Genomic DNA, 20893 nt, shown 5'->3' with positions numbered 1-20893 from the left:
GATTGGCTTGCCAAGCTAGCAAAAGACCACAAGAGAAGCCTGGTACTTTGGTTGGTGATGCGGCTCCAGGCCGTCTTTGCCGGGAAGGAGCGAAGGTTGCTTTTCTGAAAGATGGGTAAAAGGAAAGCTATAGGCATCATGGAAGTCTCAAGGATTTTGAGTGCAACAAGTGGTCCAGGAGCAGCCAGGTGGCAGAAGATGCGTGGCCCTGCTTCTGTGCCCCTAGGGGCGGACTGAGAAGTCAGTGTGAAGTTTCCCTGTGTGAGTTCCAGCAAAGGAGACTAAAAGATCCTAGGTGATCCAGGCTGCCCTTGGTGTGTCCAAGTCTAGGAACAGTCAAATTTCAAAGCGGATCCAAATTAGTCCCCTGAATAATCACCCCATGGAGGGTGATCTGAAGGAGAAAAATGGCAGTTGAAGGACAATCCAAATGCTCAATATTGGACCTCAGAGTGGCTCGTGTACCTGTGTTGAAAGTTTGCTTTCATTTGAAGGTTGAAACCGGGATCGTAATATCACCAGAGATGGACCATGGACAGGTGCAAAGGACCTGCCAAATGGCTATTGTTAAGTGTCATTGAGAGGAGGGCCTTGAAACTGCATGTCTTTTCAAGAGAAAGGCCCACTGGCCCAGAGACTGTGTCGGGGATGGTTGTGTGAATTGACCTGTGTGTCCTTCATTTTTCATAGGGTGTATACGGACGACCTGATGCCCTGAGTGATTGGTTGCAATCGAGGCCTCAGGTGAGGAGCCCGTCTCGGTCATGGCGCCCCTGAGACTCAGTGGTGTGTGGGAACTAAGCGGTTGGGTTGGGGAAGGGTTCGGGAGGTCCGTGGGCTTCACGTTCAAACTGATTTGCCCTTCTCTGTCTTGATGGTTTGGACAGAAAGGGCGCAGATATCGGAAAGGAGGGAAACCCTAATGTATTGTCCTCAGCCTGAGTGAAGTAGAGTGGGACACAAGGGTTTTGCCTAGGCGTAGCCTGCCTCATACTCCTTCCTCCAGACGAGACATGCTTAACCTAAGTCCCCGGCTTCATCTTTCAGTGGTTATGATTTCATGGTGTTTGCAGCTCTCTTTCCAAATGTGTCACCTGCAGAATAGGACAAGGATGCCAGCTGCCCAGTACAGCCAGCCCTTGGACACCAAGCCCTCGACTTCCTGGTGACAGCCACGTGACCAGGATTCTGAAAGGTCCTTTTCCTGACAGGAAGGACTTCCTGTGTGCTGAAGGGCACCTCCTTTGAGGGCACCTCGGTCCCAAGGGTAGGTAGGACGATGTCCATGTCCGGCCTGAGGCAGTTACAAGAAGAATGAGACCTTCATTATTGACCCTTGATATGATTATAAAGTGGTTGCATATCTGAAGGGAGGGATTGCTACCTGGTGTAGCCATAGGGGACTGCAAATAGGGATTTGGAATGGGGCCCTGGTCTCAGGGTGTCCAGACGATATGAGAAAGACAAGAAAGGCAGATGAGATGGGCTCACCCCTCCCTTCTCACTCAGGTGTGCCTTGAGTAAAGGGACACATGCAGCAGGAACATACAGAGCTGTTTAGTACAGCCACAGCTTTGCAGCTAATCCACAGCATGGTTAGCAAACACATGTAGAACCTTTCTCTTGCTGCACAGATAGGTGAAATAGCTGTGGCCATCGCCCAAGCAAGTGGGCTGGGAAGGGACTTGTCCCTGAGATGTAACTGGGGGCAGGTAGCCTAGGTGACAGCGCCTGGGTAAGAGAGAGGTGAGACAAGATTGGCTCCGTAATGTGGGGCCACACCTGTGCACACTCAGGATGGCAACCATTAAACTGGGAGTAACACGTGGATGCTGGCAGGTGTCACGGATTGCAGGTTGTGTCGGAAAAGGAGGTACAGAAGAAGACTGGAAGGGGGATTTGAACCCACACCCGGCAGCCATTGAGGGAGACCCACGTGGCTGTGGCAGTGCAGGGAGAGAGCCACACACTTTCGAGTGGAGTGGGGACCCACGCAGCTGTGATGGAGAGAGGTACCATGCGGTTATATCAGAGTGGGGATACCTGCAGCCTGAGTATAAGAGCACCTGGTGGCTTTGGGGTGCTCCCTCTGGCCATGGGGCCTGGGGGCCAGGAGACACTTCACCTGGATGGAGGGTGAAAGAACCCTTGGCAGTGGGCCATGAGATGATGCCCTAGGACTTTGGATTCATTGGAGACCCTTCCTTGACGGGGGCACAGCTGATGGTGTCAGTGGCCTGAAACACCAATGGGTGCTTCTTTGCCAGAGATATGGTACCCTGAATGAGCACAGGGCGTTAAGGCAGCACAGTGGGGATCTGTGGGGATCCACAAATCTGTCATATATCAATGAAGACGTTAGGTCACTACTTCAAGTCTGTATATCAGTTAATAGACCTTACCTTTCCTATGGACAAATCTCTGCCATTGAGGGTGGTCTTTCCTCTCTGGTGGCAGACAGTGTAGCCCAGAAAAGGTACTTCATGTTACAGTCTAGGTCTACCCTCCTTGGCCCTCTATGCTAGCTCTTTTTACTGTAAGCTTTTTGGGAAACTCTCGTGGGACAATAATTGTATGTTAAAGTATTAACCTCTCAGTTGCGATTGTGTGAGCCTTCTGACTTTTCCCAGTCTCCATCAGATCTCTGCAGTCCCGAGGGCAATGGTCACCTAATCAGGCTAGGAAAGGCAAGAAGTAAAGGAAATGGGGAGGGAGCGGAGACGTGAAGGAATTTTGGTTGAACACTTGGTTCCTCGGCACCATTTTTCAATAATGGAGTTTTGGATCATGTTTTTTTTCTCCATGCTGTTTCCAAGTAGTTCCTGTCTTTTCACTTGAATACTTGGTGATTCCAGGTGGCAGTAAGGGAAGCTGTATTCAGGTTTTGGGGAGAAAGGGAAGCCTTAGGCTCTGTAACCAAAGCCTACAAGTATGTTGGTGATGGACCATCAAGTCAGGGACTGCGACCTGCACTTTTACTCTGCCAGTGGTACCCAAATTTCTGCATATGGAGAGTTACTCAAGTGTCGTGTCACTTTCTGTATAGGGGGTGTAAACCATTTTGCGTAAAATGGAGGGTGAGCCATGTGAATGCCTGTTTATGGACGGGAATCAAGTATGGCCATGGCCCTTACTTGTGAACTATTTTTTTCGGGTGTCACCATCTTCCACACCCCAGGGTACTTTTCTTTGCCATGTTGGACAACCTGGCGTGCTTGGGCGCCTCTATTTTGAAATCAGGAAAGCGGGTTGGCTGAGCGTTCTCTTCAGAGAGCAGGCTTCAGCTACTGCAGTGTGGCCATCACATCACTGATGTTCTCTGTGAAACTGGTTCTGATAGGAATTGCTGCGGTTGTGAAAATCATAAATTTGGCTTCAAAGGTGAGCATCTGATTCATAGAGTGTTTGCGAGCTGTAAGCTTCAGAAAGCTGCAGGATGTCCTTGTGAATCTTGAAACTTCTTGTGAAAGGTAGCTGTACTTCTAAGGGATTTTTACTGGCACATACTGTGGCTTAGTACTTAGTTAAAATATAGTCCTTTCTATGTGGGAAAGAAACCGGGATTAAAAGTGAACGATGGTTAAATCTTGGTGTGTAACATTGTGTGTAAGAGATGTGACAGTTTTAAACCTGGAGTAGAGAAAATGTGAACCTTTTGTTTTCTGTTTTCTTGTAAAAAGAGCAAAGTTTACGTTGGTTTTGTTTCTGATCAGAAACCTTTTGTAATGTGACCCCTAAGAAAGGTGGGATCACATTCCGACCTAGGAGAGGTCGCTTGTATGTTGTTGGCTTGCATGTTTTTGCCACTGGTGACCCAGGAAGTCTCATCAGGTTTGATTATACCTTCAACCTGTGGGAAAGCAGCATGTCTCTTTCGTTTGTTCTGTTTCTAGTCAGGTCCCGTGTGTATGTGGAAACCTAGGAAAGCTCACATCTGACCAGATAGTGAGAACGCGTTTGTCATTCAGGACCCAGGAATGGTCATTTGCGTCTGAGTGTTGTTTCAGGGCGAGGAAAAGCAGCATGTCTCTGCCAGGAGACATGGCTGGAAGAATCATATTTCTGCAGGGCTCTAATGGGCACCTTTGTGCAAGGGAATGTCTCTTCCTGTCTATTGTTCTAGAACTTTTTGTTTTAAATTTTTCTTTGTTTCTGCACTGAAAAGGAAGCTAAGGATTCCAAGGAAGGTTGAATTTCCATTCTTCATTGGAAAGTGAACAAGGAAAAAGATTTTTCTTCATACTTCATCTTTTTGTTTCTTTCTGATACCTTTAGAATTTGGCATTGTGAGGGAGTGAATGATGACATAAGGTGTTTTTGCATAAATGCAACAAGACCAGTTGTTGATATTGGCTTTGTAATCGAGATTTTGAGTGCAATGTCACACCCGAAGGAGGCATGTATGGATTCTAGTTGTTACTTGAACTGGAATTGACTTGCAAAAGTAGTGAAAGCCCACAAGAGAATCCTGGTACTTTTGTTGGTTATGAGGCTCCTGGCAGTCTTTGCAGGGAAGGAAGAAAATTTGCTTTTCTGAAAGATGGTTAAAAAGAAACCTATAGGCATCATGAGAGCCTCAAGGATTTGAGTGGAACAACTGCTACAGGAGCAATCAGATAGCAGATCAGTGTTCCTGCTTCTGTGCCCCTAGGGTCCAACTGAGAAATTCATCTGAATGTCCCTGTGTGAGTTCCAGCAAAACAGACTTAAAGATTATACTTTTCCAGGCTGCTTTATATATATGCATACTTCATTCAGCTTTTGTTCATCCACTGCCTCATTTCAGGTTTAATTGTTTGAGATAATGTCTTGTATGACAGGAATCTTCCTATTAACAAGCATTGTTTACATGATTTCATGAGTTCTGACTTTTATGGTACAACACATAACAACACATTGCAGACCTGTTTTTCTGAAAGTGAGCACTGGTCATTTCCTTGGCTCAAGGTGACTCTGCCAACATCTAGTTTGTGTCATGGGAGTGTCTTCATATTTTTATAAGGCACAGTTTGCATGTCTAAAAAATGGATGGTGAAAAATAAACCTTGTTTAATTTTAGATGACTTAAATAGATAAGTCATGGCAGATTTTTTCTTATGCATTTTCTGCCGAATATGCAGCTAGCCTAACTGTGGTTGTTGTATTTCATAAATTTCAACTTTTCATAAATTACTTTTCTTTATGCTTATTTACCTGTGGCCATTATGAGTTTCAAGAAGAACATGAAAAGCTACTTTATAGAAACTTGTCTTGCCATTTTAGGGGTCCTGGTTGATGTTTTGCAGTGGCCAGGTAAGGCATTTACACAAACAGCCAAATTTCCAAGGCCCATTCAGATTTTTCATATGATTTTGAATATGCTTCATTTTGAAAGCCATATGTTATACACCTGCTAATGCAAACACATTCTAAGACAACTTGGAACACTATCGAAGAGGGCAGAATAAAATCTGTTTACCTGTTTCAGTAGAAGAGCCAGGAAATTGTAAGATTCATTATTTGAAATCCCTTGCCGTATGTCTCTTATGGTATTTCCATAGTTTTTTTTTTTGCATCTGGTGACATTTTTTGAATGGTGACTAGTGGGATGGATCAGGATGGAACACAGGACCATATAAAAAGGGAGTGACTTTTGTATCCAGAAGAAAAACCTCATGTTTCTACAGAACATAGGTTTAATTGGAGAGCATTAGTTTGTGAGTGAGTAAGGCATGGCAGAATCCTAGATTTGCTCCAAGTCAATCCTAATTTGTGTCTTCTTCTATTTGTTCTCATTTCAGGTGCTGGCTCCACTGTGGTGTCCATCACCAGTATCTTCACCATCAGTGGTTTGTGCCATAAAAGGACATGCGGCTAGACCCCGTACAGTCAAGTTCCACATAGTCACTTGCATAAAACCTGATTAGAAACACTGGTCAGATAGCTCATTTCTTTTCCAGGTTTAGCCAAAGCCTCCTTGAGTTTATTTGTACATTCATAGAGGATATATAGAGATGAAAGTGTATATACTTCTGAGTCTAAAATTTTGGAAGTGCCTAAACTAGGTGGTCATTTTAATGTCTAAAACTTGCATTTTGTGATTTTTTATCTGAAATACTGAGATTAAAATGGACTTGACTCAAAATGTGTTTGGAATAATAAATGTGAAATGGCATTTTTAAAAAGTAGTAATTTTCATTTATGATACTATGTATTAATAATTTAATTGTGAATAATGTTCTTAAATGCCACTTTAAAACTTATGACATCATAAATAATTAATAAAGGATTTTCTTGTCCTAGCTGGTGTCACTCAGTGTAGTGAGCTTTACCCTGTGAACCTGAAGTTCGCTGGCACATACCTGGGATGCATGTTATGTCCCATTTTGGGAGCACTTGAGAGGCAACAGATGAATGATCTCTCACATATTAATGTTGCCATTCCTTTTTTTCTCTCTCAATTCCCCTCTTTCTAGAAGTAAATAAACACAATTTTTTAAAGAAAATGCTTTGGTTAATAATTTACTATGCAAATCACTGTGTAAGCTTGGTTGCATCAAGAGGAAACACCTCTAAACACAAGCCATTTGACCATTAATATGAGTTTTTAATTTGTATTTCTCTAATGATTATTGATATTGAGAATATTTTCATATGTCTATTGACCTGTTATGCCCCCTTTGCAGAAGTGTCTATTCATGCTCTTTTCCATTTTTCAAAATTTGATAGTTTCTGTTTTGGTGTTAATTTTCTACATTCTATAAATTTTGGATGTCAAATCCCTATCAGATGTAGTGGCAAATTCCATTTTCCTAATTCCAACCATGTTGATGTGATCATGGGCCAATCTGCACATTTAACCTTATGGACATGCAGTCACTCAGGGAATACAGCATAAAGTGTTAGGGATGACAAAACTTGGTGATATTTCTACCTCTCCAACAGGCATCACATTTTCTGAGAGACTAAATGATTTCTCTTCAATGCCTCTGTTGCTCTTTTACATATCCACCTGTTCCCATTTTTCTAGTGGATTCTTTGCCAGACAGGATGAGAATAATGTCAAATTGCCATCTGGCTATTAACTGGGTCTACACCCACATGCCATGCAAGGAAGCGACCCCAGGAGACAGACAAAATGTATTAGGTTGGGGATGAAAGCACAGTGGAAGGGAAGATTTATGGAAGGATTCCCCCAAGATGAGGCCCTAATACCTTCTCACTGCTTTACACATGAAGTCACTGTGACAAAGGACTCACACACTCTCTCCACTGTGTATCTCTTTCTTTAAAAACCTAGTTTGGAGACAAAATGTACTAATAGTTATTTAAATATTTGGCAGAGTTCACCTAATAAACCATCTGGTCCTGGGATGTTGTTTTTTGGGACTTTTGATTATGGCTTCACTTTCACTGCTGGGAGTTGCTCCGTAGACTTTCTCTGTTTCTTTCTGGTTGAGCTTTGGGGAGCTCTATGTTATTGACAAAACTCCATTTTATCTAGATCATCAAATGTGTTAGTATGTAATTGTTCATACTGTTTTCTTTTTCATGAATTTTAAAACCTGTGGCATCCTTTGAGAATTTCCTTCTCATTTTCTTATATCTGCCTTTTATTGATTATGCCATTACAGCTGTCCCTTTTTTGGTCTCTATTATTCCTCTCCTCCCTGTACTCCACTTTCCACCAGCATTCCCCCACCTTAGTTCATGTCCATGGGTTATATATAAGTTCTTTGGCTTCTTCATTTCCTATACTATACTTAAGCTCTCTTCGTGTATTTTGTACCTAACATATATGCTTCTTATTCCCTGTACCTTTAATTGCATGCTGCTCCCTGCTACTGATATCCTTCAATATGAGCTTCATTTCCGTGAATGCATTCTTGTTCTAGCTGTTCCCTTAGTTTGTTCTTTTAGTTTTTGAGGTTCAGTTGTTGAGAGTTGTAAGTTTATTATTTTACTGTACAGATTTTTTTATCTTCTTTTTTGTTAAATTAGTCACTTTAACATTTGATATAATGAGGGCTTGGTGTTGATGAACTGCTTTAACTTGATCTTCTCTGGGAAGCGCTTTCTCTGCCCTGCCATTCTAAATGATAGCTTTGCTGGGTAGAGTAATCTAGCCTGTAGGTCCTTGACTTTCATGATTTTGAATGCTTCTTTCCAGTCTCTTCTTGACTCTATGAATTTTTAGAGAAATCAGCTAATAGTTTTATAGAAACTCTCTCAGAGGTAACTGCCTCCTTTTCTCTTGTTGTTTTTAAGATTCTCTCCTTATCCTTGATCTTGGTTAATGTAATTATGATGTGTTTTGGTGTGTGCTTTCTTGGGTCCAAATTCCTTGGGAGTCTCTAACCTTCATGGTCTTCCTGGAAATCTGTTTCCTGTTCTAGATTATGGAAGTTCTTTTTCACCTCTGTTTTCAGATAAGTGTTCAATTTCTTGCTCTTCCTCTTTCTCTGGCACCCTTATGATTCAGATGTTGAAATGTTGAAAATTCTCCCAGATGTGCCCAAGGCTCTTCTCGTGTTCTTGAATTCTTGTTTCTTTACTGTGTTGTGGTTGAAGGTTTATTTCTCCCTTTTGTTCCAAATTATTGATTTTTGTCCAGGTTTCCTTCCTGCCACTGTTGGTTCCCTGTACATTTTCATTTATTTTGCTTTGCATAACCTTCATTTCTTCCTCCATTTTATGACCATACTCAACCACTTGTGTGAGCATTCTGATTACCAGTGTTTTGAACTGTGCATCTGATAGGTTAGCTATCTTTTCATCACTTACTTGTACTTTTTCTGGAGCTCTGATCTCTTCTTTCATTCAGGTTAGTAGTTTGTTTTTCTCAGAGCACCAGTTATGTAGTGAGGTGTGGAGCCTCTGTTCTTTGCCAGGGCAGGGACAATCCACATCTCTTTGTGGTGGGGCTGTATGTTGGGGAGGGGTTTGAGAGGAACCAAAGCTTCTTGCCCAACTCTCGGCTGCTTTCAGTCACTTCTTCTAATACCCACCAGCAAATTAAACCCTTCCATTGCTGATTCCTGTTTGGGTGGTTTTGTTCTAGAACCCCGTGGGTCACTCCAATGGACCCTCCTGTGTGTCTGGGAATTTCTGCCAACACCTCTACCCCCACAGGTATTTGCAGTGAATGGTTTTGAGGCTTTATTTTCTCACACTAGAACCATGGTTTGCGTGGTCTGTCTCCCTCCTGAGAAGTTCCTCCTGGTTTATCCACACAAAAATGTGGGATCACTAGTTCTACTACCCGCTGCTTCACCTGGTCCACCTGCCACTGCCTCTCCTGCCCATTAATGCAGCTAACGCCTCGCAAGCCAAAACTTTCCAATGTGTCAGCCCATCTCCGCCCCTTCTCCCTGTGTGGGAGGAGCCAGAGAGGGAAAATGGAGGTGACCTTCTCGGTTCTAGCCCACTCTCCAAGGAACTTTCCTGTGAGATTCAGAGTTTCTTCCACCAAGGCAACCCCCAACATACTTCACAGTCAAGTCTGATTCTCAGTATCCTGTTCATCCAGTTCCACCCACACAGTCCATTACTACACCACTTTTCTCTAGGCATGCCCTGCCCATGCATTACAAAGCAGCAGTATGGGTTCTGTCCTTCTGCCTGTCTTACTGGTAGGCTTGGTCTGGTTGACTGTGTCTTCAATTCCTTGATTGTCAGAGCTCTGTGCAGTTTGATTTTGTAGCACTTCTGGTTGTTTATTGATTTTAGTTGGGTTGTTATTCTCCTCTTGGTTGTGTGAGGAGTGAAGGGTTTATTCCTATGCCTGCATCTCAGATGGAACATGCATCTGGTCCTGAGTTGTTTCTTTAAAGTTTTATTTTTTTGTTTTTATATTGTTGTTGGGGGCAAATTTTTCCACAAGTCCTCCCACCCACCACGGATGAAAGTAAACACTACCAAGACATGATCTGCTTGGGGAGGAGAGGTGGCCAGTTTCTCAGAGGATAAAGACCTTAAGCCCCATCCTCCAGGGGTTTATATTGGGTTGTAATACACAGGAATACAGGGCGGCAAGGTTCAAACAGTAGATAACATTTCAAAAAAATTTCAAGACTTAGTTTGAGTGTCTTTCAGAACAGGGGGTTTGCAGAAGCTTTAAGAGATATACTCATTTCCTGCTTGAACCCTTAACATATGAATGAAAGCACTCTTAGCAGAGCAGGTTTCCCAGGATTTTTAGGAATTTTTCTTATGCCAGATTTCCCCGGATCTGCTCTAGCAAGGCAAGGAGCTGCACCACTCTCCATCAGGTTTCATGCTTGAGTGAATAAAAAGCCAGGAAGTGCTTCTCCCAGAGGACATGGGGACTCTGGCTATGTCACATAGCTAGGTGGGAAAGGGTCTACTGCTCGCACTTTTTTGCAGCCCCCCCAAGTCCTTCCATGATGGCCTACCAAGTGATCGAGTCTGGCTTAGGTTGCCCATCTCTCTGTGAGGGGTCTTACCTGTCATTGACTTCTGATCATGCTTTGGGGGCAGGGTGAGGAAACTGAAGCAGCGTTCACTACCAGAGACAAGCCTTGTTTCCTGTGGCTTGGCATTCCTGAGGTTATTCACTCATCCTTAGCCATGGGGGTAGTTACAATTCCTGAAACCAGGCAGAGCTGTTCCCAGCATATTGTAAAGAAGGGAGAAAGAGAAAGAGAGAGAAACTTCAATGTGTGCTTGCCCCTCACGCACTCCCTAGTGGGGACCTGACCTACAAGGCAGGCATAATTATTCTTGTAGTTTTGAACCTAGCTGTTGTCAGGGTTCTCATGTCCGCTCAGTGCTTTTTCATAGTTCCTTGTTTTGTTAATACTATGAGAATTTATCAGATGTGCATTTGCCACATAAAGGCTTGTCTATTCATGTGTTTTTGACTCCAGTTCTTTCCCTATAGTGGATTATCTAGCCAACTGAATTGCCCAATTACCCCATTTCTAAATCTAAAATGTTTGTAACGAGGGCATGAAAATGTAATTTACTGTAAAGGAAAAAACATCAGCATTCTTTCTTGAGATTTTAAAAGTTATTATAATGTATCTTTTTTGTTTGCACAGTGTCTCCAGATTAGAAATGGATGACATCTTGCAGATCATTTTTATTTCATGTCAGGGGCAGATCAAGCCTCAGTAACTAAGTGCAAATGTGGAGAGATGTGTTTTAGAGGATTGTCAGTTCTGACCTGAAGGAGCTTGAGAAGCCATTCAAGTCTATAAGCTTCTGTATTCTAGTCTCTATACTAAGGGTGTTTCTTGCACACTCACTGGGAGAAGGCTCTTAAGACAGACCTCTTACAGGAAGATCTGTTGTTCCTCACCTAGCAAAATGCCCTGAAGAAAATAATTGTATGTATTTTTCTAACAAGTAAACAAAAATTGTACATTTTTGCTCAGGATATTTTATTTTTATGTTGAAAATCTCCGTTCTTAGACCCAAGTTCATAAGCAACTCAGAGTTTCTGAGTGATGCTCACACCACAATCCTGTTGGTGGTTCCTAGGGATGTTGCCTGCCTTATGTATCTTTTCTGATTACTTGGTGTGAAGATAACACCAGCTTATTTGAGAATGAAACTTGCACCTTGAGGGCTAACCAGGAGACGTTAGAAAGCAATATGCCGTGCATCTGTAGAACATCCATGTACATGACTACTTAGCTATTAAACTGAATGGCATTTAATACTACACAGTGTACTGTGAACCAGCTTTCACTAGGTGATTACTGGCTTCTCCACAGCACAAGATGACCCTGTTGACCTTTAGCTACTATGTGAGAATATTGATCATCCCTTCCAGCCTCAATTTGCCTCTATGAAAGTGGTTAGTTAAATAAATGTTTTCTAAAATTTAGTAGGATTAATTTTATCAGCCATGGCCAGTGGATACCTGGGGCTTTGCTATGCATAGTATACCGATGGAAATACTGTGACTCTTCATATTTATAACATTCTAATTTGTGAAGAGAAGTTCTCTGCCTTTTTCCTAAATGGCCTGCAGCCAATCACACTTTTGAAAAGCACCTGAATAGAAACCTATTAAAAACGTACATATGCTAATTTCCTGGTCACAGATTTTCTTCATGTTGAAGCCAGATTAAAATATCTGAGAGCTACAGTGAAGCCCCAGGGAAAATCAAGAATTTGGTTCAATGTTGCATGGAGTATATTTACTTAATTACATATATGACCTTCAGTTGGGAAGGGCACAAACAATTCATTTCAATTTTATCCCAAAAAATGCAATTGGTGACAGAGAGTATACCGATTTGTCCTTATTCATTTCAGCAGTCACAAAAATGATTTGTACAAAGCCCATTGGAGGCTTGACTTGCATGTGTTAAGTGGTATATGCATTTATGCTTGAAATAAAAAGCATGAGGACACTTTACGTCCGAAGCTTCTTCTCACTCAAGTCTCACCTAGTCCTCTGCTACCTTTCACTCATTGTCGAATGAAAAAGTTCAGTAGGTGATTCTCTCTCACACACTCCATGAAGCTGATAGTTCAGGATGATATTTCAACAGCATGCTGAACAGAAGAGGCACTTTCTGAGACACCTTTCATGTCATCTTTTACTAAAAAGAAACACTAAGAGCCTGTTTGAAAAAATAGATGAGATTTGTTGAAAACCCACTTTATAGGAAATATTTTCTTCCCTAGTGATTTGAAGGACTGCAGGACTCTGTAATCAATAAGCTCTTCATAACTTTGTATTCATATAAAATGCACGTGAAACCCCCAATGTGTATTTTTAGTTTTACATTTACTTAATACTCACAAATTGATAGAGTACAATTTATGTAGTAAAACATACTTAACATTTCTTAGCTGTGCTAAAATTTTCTTCTAGATAAAATGCATTGAAGTAAACTATGGGTTAGAAGTTTCCTCAATTTCACAGATACCATAGTCCTATGCCAGCATTCATATGTTGGGACACAAGTGATTTGGTAGGTCTTTTACTGTATTATTTATTTACCAAAAAAGTGATGCTGGAAACAAAGACTTCAACAGAAGCACTAGGAAAGTCTATTTACTGAAAATAGCGCTGAGTTTCTGTTCCACTGTAATGAGTTCCTTGCACTAACTGTGAAAATATATCAGACACAGTTTGCCTAAAAGAGGCTTTGTAACAAACTTGATCATTCCCAGGTGATTTAGAAAGTTTCCAACCATTCATAAAGTTCCAAAGTAGAGAAAAAAGCATGGTTAAAGAAAGTAGATGGTTCCACTCCTTTTCATTTTGACACTCAGAAACTGATTTTTCTAAGTCAGGTGCTGCACAGTACATGCATGTTTAGCTTTCTCATTATTTTATACAAGAAAGAATGGTTTAGAGAAAAACTGTATGTGGAAGTTATTCACAATACTGTTTTGACCAAAGGTCATCATAGACTGCACTTGCATGTCTTACTCGACTTTCTGTCACCCAGTTTAGTGAAGGTCGAAATGAATGTGAAATAAATGGTCGATTCTCTGTCTTCCAGTTCATTTTCCTGAAAGAAAATAGAAAAGAATTGTTTGAGCCCTTTAAAATCATGCTGGAAAGACACTGTTTCAAAACAACTGGCTCTGAGCAAACAACTTTGGCAGTGTTTATCAGTCTAGGACAATACACTCATTTCAGAAAAGCTGAAGGGAAGGATGTTTCTGATAAGAGTTCATTTTTCACTTCTGCTGAACTTTACTGCAATGTCACTTTCTCAGTAAGTTGGAGAGTAAAAGAGAAGCTAGTATCACGTTTTCTTTCTGAAATGTGTAAAAAGATGCATAAGGCCATGACACCTTTAAAGTAAAATACCTTCCACGTACAATTTCCTGCTAGCATTGTGTCTTGTAAAATATAAAGAGGAAGCTAACACATGCCTGTACTGCGCAGCACAGGCCGTGGACAAATCCCTTTGTGAATGTCAAAATGAAAGACAGGCAAATGGTCTACTTTCTCTAAGCAACTGAACTTCTCACTGTTGGAACTATTATGAATAGTTTGAAACCTTCAAAATCACTGGAGATTGAGCAAGTCCATTAGCAAGCCTGTTTTAGGCAAACTTGACTGAATTGTTTCCAAAGGTATGGTACGAAACTCATTTCAGTAGTACAGACATATAACTCTGTTGCTGTAATATAGACTTTCTTAGTGCTTCTGTTGAAGGGTTTTTCTGCAGTGTCACTCTCCTGGTAAATATTACCCCAAAAGATCCACAAAATCACATGTGTTCGAGCATATCAATGCTTGCATAGGACTATGCTATTGGTAAATCTAGGAATCTTCTCACCCATAGAATCCTCCAATGAACTTTCTCCAAAACAAGATCATAGGCTTAGAAATGTAAGTACTACATAAATTGGCCTTCACAAGTTTGTGACTGATAAGTGAATGTAAAACGATAGGTACACGTTTGGGACTCCATCCATACTCCATCTCATTGCACAGTAGTGCTGAGATTTCAGTCCCTCGAATTAAAGGAGAAAGAATATATTGTATGAGCCAGGTTTTCCACAAATACCATCTACACTGTTCATCATCATATTATTGTTCTCATTTGAGTAGAAGATGCAATGAGAGGTGACTCAGATAGTGCCATCTCTTTTCATCACTCGGTTTAAGAATCTTCCTAAAATATCAGCTTTGTGGAGTATGTGACAAAGAATAAGCTAAAGAATTTTTTCTTTGTAAGCACATTGGAACGCGAGCATAGGAAAATGTGATATGTGAATGACAAGAAGCTTTTAGGGTAGAGTTTTCTCGTGTGATTTTTATCCAAGAGAAAAGCATATCCCAATGAAGACATGCAAGTAGAGTCTATGACGTGCTTTGACAAAACAGTATTGTGAAGTATGAAATGAATGTAAAATAAATGGTTGACTTTCTGTCATCCAGTTCATTTTCCATCGAGAAATTAGAAAAGAATTTTTTGAACCCTTGGAAATTATGCTGGAAAGACACTGTTTTAGAACAACTGGCTCTGAGCAAATGACTTTGGCAGTGTTTACCAGTCCAGGACAATAGACTCATTTTGAAAAAGCTGAAGGGAATGATGTTTCTGATCACATAGAGTGCACTTATCACTTCTGCTCAAGTATTCCTGAAATGGAACATTATTAGTAAGTTGGAGCATGAAAGAGCAGCTAACATCACATTTTCTTACTGAAAAGTGTCAACAGATGCATAATATGTCACCTTTAAAGTAGAATGGCTTCCACGTACAATTTCCCCCAAAGCATGGTGTCTTGTAGAAAACAACAAGGAAAAAAAGATATGCATGTACTGTGCAGTACCTGACGTGGACAAAACAGTTTGTGAATATGAAGATGAAAGGGAGACAAAAGGTCTACTTCCTTTAAGCAAGTGAATGTTTGCTTTGTTCGAACCGTTGTACATTATAGGAAACCTTTGATATCACTTGACATTGAGCAAGTCCCTTAGGAAGCCTGTTTTAGGCAACCTTGTCTGAATTGTTTCCAAAGGTAGAGCGAGGAACTCATTTCAGTAGTACAGACACCAAACATTTCTCCCGCAATATAAACTTTTCTAGCCCTTCTGTTGAAATGTTTTTCTGCAGTGTCACTGTCTATGTAAATATTAAACCAAAAGATCCACGAAATCACTTATTTTCCAATATATCTATCAATACTTGCAGAGGTCTATGAAATCGGTGAAAGATGAGAATCTTCTCACGCACTGAGTCCTCCAATGTACTTTCCCTAAAAGAAAATTGTACTCTTAGAAACGTAAGTTTCCTATACTACATCAATGGGACTTCACAAGTTTGTGGCTGTTAAGTGAATGTAAAATGATAGGTACACGTTTAGGACTCCATTGGTATTCCTTTTGATTACATAGTAGTGCTGAGCTTTCAGTACTCCAAATCACAAGGACAAACTGTAATTTGTGTGAAGTGGGTTTTCCACAAATGCCATCTAGAGCGTACATCATCATATTATTGTTCTCCTTAGAGCAGAATATGAAATGGGAGATGACTCAGATATGGCTGGCTCTTTTCAGCACTAGGTTTAAGAATCTTCCTAAAATATCAGCTCTGTGGAGTGTTAGTTTATTTCCTTGGAGAAATTAGAAAAAAAAAGTTTGAACCCTTCGAAATTAAGCTGAAAAAAACATTCTTTCAAAACAACTAGCTCCACGCACTAAATCCTCCGATGTATTTTCCCTAGGAGAAAATCGTACACTTACAAATCTAAGATTCCTGTACTACACAAATTGGCCTTCACAAGATCGTGACCATTAAGTGAATGTAAAATGAAAGGTACAGGTTTGGGGCTCCATCGGTATCTCATCTGATTACACAGTAGTGCTGAGCTTTCAGTCCTCCAAATCACAAGGAAGAGCAGTAATTTGTATGAAGCGGGTTTTCCACAAATGCCATCTACACTTTTCTTCATCATATTTTGTTCTCATTTGAGTAGAAGATGAAATGAAAGTTGTGTGAGGTAGTGCCTTCTCTTTTCAGCACTCGGTTTGAGAATCTTTTTAAAATATCAGCTTTGTGGAGCATGAGAAATAGAATCATCTACTGAATTTCTTCTTTGTCAGTGAAATGGAAAATGATAGCATAGGACTATGTGATATTTGAATGACAAAGAGCCTTTAGGGTAGAGTTTACTCCTGTGTTTTTTCCCAAGAGAAAAGCATATCACAATTAGGATATGCAAGTACTGTCTATCTCGTGCTTTGGAAAAAATACTATTGTAATTGTTGAAAGGAATGTGAAAAGAATGGTCGAATTTCAGCATTACAGTTCATTTTTTGGGGGGTGGGGATTAGAAAATAATTGTTTGAAACCTTCAGAATCACCCTGCATAAACACTCTTTCAAAATTACTGATTTGGAGAAAACAAATTGGGGAGTGCTAATCAGCCTAAGACACTAGACTCGTCTCAGAAAAGCTGAAGGGAATGATGTTTCTGAACATTCAGAGTGCACTTAGCACCTCTTTTCAAGTATTTTTGAAACGGCACTTTCTCAGTAAATTGGAGCATGAAAGAGCCGCGAACATCACATTTTCTTCCTTGAAAGTGTCAAGGGATGCATAAGACTATGTCACCTTGAAAGTAGAATGGCTTCCATGTACAGTCTCTTCCTAAGCATGGTGTCTTGTAGGAAACAATGAGGAAGCAAACATATGCATGTACTGTGCAGTACGTGACATGGACCAAACAGTTTGTGAATGTGAAAATGCAAGGAAGACAGCAGGTCTACTTCCCTTAAGCGAGTGAATTTCTTCCTGTGGGAACCATTGTGAATAATTGGAACCCTTCAAAATCACTGGACATTGCCCTGGCTGGTGTAGCTCAGTGGATTGAGCGCGGACCTGCAAACGAAAGGGTCGCTGGTTCAATTCCCAGTCAGGGCACATGCCCGGGTTGCAGGCCAGTTCCCAGTGGGGGACACATGAAAGGCAACCACACATTGACACTTCTCTCCCTCTCTCCTTCCCTTCCCCTCTAAAGATAAATAAATTTTAAAAAATCACTTGACATTGAGCACATCCCCTACATAGCCTGTTTTAGGCAAACTTCTCTGAAATGTGTCTAATAGTAAGGCAGGGAATTCATTTAAGTAGTACGGACACCCCAAACTTTGTCTGTAATAGGAACATTTCTAGCGCTTATGTTGAAGTGTTTTTCTCCAGTGTCACACTCCTGGTAAATATTACCCAACAGATCCACCAAAACACTTGTATGCCAATATATCAATACTTGCAGAGGTCTATGGAATCAGTGAAAGATAAGAATTTTCTAACGCATTAAATCCTCCAATGTATTTTCTCTAGAAGAAAATCGTCTGCTTACAAATGTAAGATTCCTGTACAATGTAAATTGGCCTCCACAAGATTGTGACTATTAAGTGAATGTAAAATAAAAGGTACACGTTTGGGGCTTCCTTGGTATCTCATCTGATTACACAGTAGTGCTGAGCTTTCAGTCCTCCAAATCACAAGGAGGAACAGTATTTTCTATGAAGTTTGTTTTTCACAAATGCCATCTACTGTGCCCATCATCATATCATTGTTCTCATTTCAGTAGAAGATGAAATGAGAGGAGCCTGAGATAATGCCATCTCCCTAGAGCCCTCGGTTTAAGAATCTTCCTAAAAATATCAGGTTTGTGGGGTGTGTGAATCAGCTGTAGAAATACTCCTTTGTTAGCCCATAGGAAAACGCTAGTGTACGACTATGTGATATTTGAATGACAAGTAGCTTTTAGGGAAGCGTTTTCTTGTGTGATTTTTTCAACAAAAGTTATAAAAGCATACCCCAAGGAAGGCATACAAGTCCAGTCTAAGACGTGCTTTACAAAACACAGTGTTGTGAAGGATGAAATGAATGTGAATTGAATGGTAGACTTACCGTCATGCAGTCTATTTTTGGAAGGGAAATCAAAAACCAATTGTTTGTACCTCTGAAATCATTCTGGAAAGACCTGTTTAAAAACTACTGGCTCTAAGCAAACAACTCTGGCAGTGTTTATAAGTCCAGGACGATAGACTCATCTCAGACAAGCTGAAGAAAATGAGGTTTCTAAACATTCTTTATCACATTATTCTTCTGATTTGAGTAGAAGATGAAATAGGAGTTGTGTGAGGTAGTGTCTTCTCTTTTCAGCACTCGGTTTGAGAATCTTCTTCAAATATCACCTTTGCGGAGCGTGAGACATAGAATCATCTACTGAGTTTCTCTTTTTTTCTTTTTTTAAAATTTTTATCTAACTATTTTTCAAGTACCTTTTTTCTCTATTTTTCCCATTCAACCACCCCGCCGCCACGTCTACCCACCTCCCTCCCATTTCTGACCCCCGTCCTCAACCCTGTGTCTTCCATACTTGTTCCGCAAAATCCCTCCCCATTTTTCCCCTTGAACTCCCTTCCCTCTCCCCTCTGGTCACAATGTAAAAATGAATGCGAAAGGACAGGTGCAATCCTTTAAACAAGGGAATGTCTCTGTGTCCTCAAAATTGTGAGGAGTTCAGAATCGTGGAAAGTACTTCAGATTGAGCAACTTTCTCGGCGAGCCTGTCTTAGAAGTAGATTTCTGCATGGTTTCCAATAGTAAGGCAAGCAGCTCATTTCAGCAGTGCAGACACACAGCGCTTTTCCTGTAAGAGAAACTCTTCTAGCGCTGCCGCTGAAATGTTTCCGTCCAGTGTCACGCTCCTGGCAAATATAACACAAAGAGATCTGCTGAATCCTTGTGTTCAAATATACCATTGCTTGCAGAGCTCTATGAAATCAGTGGAAGATAAGCATTTTCTAAAGCATTCATTCCTTCAGTGTATTTTCCCCGGGAGAAACATCGCACAGTTACAAATGTAAGATTGCTGTACTACATCAATTGGTCTCCACAAGATGGTGACCGTTAAGTGAATGTAAAACGAAAGGTACACGTTTGGGCTTCCCATGGTACCTCATCCGATTACACGGCAGTGCTCAGGGAAAAGTTTCCCAAGGCAAAGGGAGGAACAGTAATTCGTACCAAGCGGGTGCAATCTACATTTTCCTTCCTCACATGATTGTTCTCATTTGAGTAGAAGATGAAAAAGGAGCTGTGTGAGGTAGTGCCTTCTCTTTTCAGCACTTGGTTTGAAAATATTCCTCAAATATCACCCTTGTGGAACATGAGACATAGAATCACCTACTGAATTTCTTCTTTATTAGCCAGTGGCAAACCAGTACAATAGCACTCTGTGATACTTGAATGGCAAGAAGCCCTTAGGGTAGAGTCTATTCCTGTGTTTTCTCCCCCAGGAGATAAGCATATCCCAATTAGGATGTGCAGGTACTCTGCACCTCGCGCGTTGAAAAAGACACGATTGTGAATGTTAACGGGAGTGTGAAAAGAATGGTTGAGTTTCAGCATTGCAGTTCATTTCCTTGGGGAGATTAGAAGAGCAGAGAAGGTGTGAAACCTTCAGAATCACCTTGGATAAGTAGCCTTTCAAAAGTACTGGTTTGAAGAAAACAAGTTGGGGAGTGTTTATCCTTCCAGAACAGTAGACCCATTTCTGGAAAGCTGAAGGGAATGATGTTTCTGAACATTCCGAGTGCAGTTCGCACCTCTTTTCAGGCAATTTGGAAACGGCAGTGTCTCAGAACACTGGAGCCTGAAAGAGCCGCTAACATCACGTTTTCTCCCTTGAAAGTGTCAACGAATGCATAAGGCTATGAAACCTTGAAAGCAGAGTGGCTTTCATGGACAGTGTCGTCCAAAGCATGGTGTCTTGTGAGATACAACAAGGAAGCAATGGAATACTATCCCGCGCCTTAGCTATGTGGAAGCTCAGGACTGCCGTGTAATCGAATGAGGTAACAAGGGAGGCCCAAACGTGTACCTTTGGTTTTATATCCACTTAACCGTCACAATCTTGTGGAGTCCAATTGATGTAGTACAGCAATATTGCATGTGTAAGTGTACGATGTTTCTCCCGGGGAAAATACACTGGAAGGTGAATGCGTTAGAAAATGCTTTTCTTCCGCTGACTTCATACAGCTCTGCAAGACATGCTTTATTGGAACACAAGGGATTCGGCAGATCTCTTTGTGTTATATTTACCAGGAGCATGACACTGGACGGAAACACTTCAGGGGACGTGCTGGGAAAGTTTCTATTACACGAAAAGGACTGTGCGTCTGCACTGCTGAAATGAGCTGCTTGCTTTACTATTTGAAACCGTGCCGAAAAGTACTTCCAAAACAGTCTCGCCAAGAAACTTGATCAATCTGAAGTACTTTCCACGAATCTGAACTCTTCACAATGGTTAGGACACGGAGACATTCCCTTGTTTAAAGAATTGCCCCTGTCCTTTTACATTCATTTGTACATCCACAAACCGTTTTATCCAAGTCAGCTACGGCGAGGGACACGCATAATTTTGCCTCCTCCTTCTGTCTCACAAT

At 41.1% G+C, this 20893-nt stretch overlaps 1 long non-coding RNA gene across 1 annotated transcript; it reads left to right on the top strand.

The window, feature by feature from the left end:
• The first annotated feature begins 215 nt into the window (after window positions 1–215).
• On the top strand, window positions 216–6338 carry LOC128628557 (uncharacterized). Its single transcript, XR_008392977.1, has 3 exons — window positions 216–744; window positions 1101–1267; window positions 5781–6338. It is a non-coding gene; the product is annotated as an uncharacterized LOC128628557 (long non-coding RNA).
• The last annotated feature ends 14555 nt before the right edge of the window (window positions 6339–20893 follow it).

This window comes from Artibeus jamaicensis, unplaced genomic scaffold, assembly GCF_021234435.1.
Source record: "Artibeus jamaicensis isolate MK-2021 breed Jamaican fruit bat unplaced genomic scaffold, CSHL_Jam_final contig_801, whole genome shotgun sequence".
Taxonomy (NCBI): Eukaryota; Metazoa; Chordata; class Mammalia; order Chiroptera; family Phyllostomidae; genus Artibeus; species Artibeus jamaicensis.
This window is presented reverse-complemented; position numbering and strand designations above follow the sequence as displayed.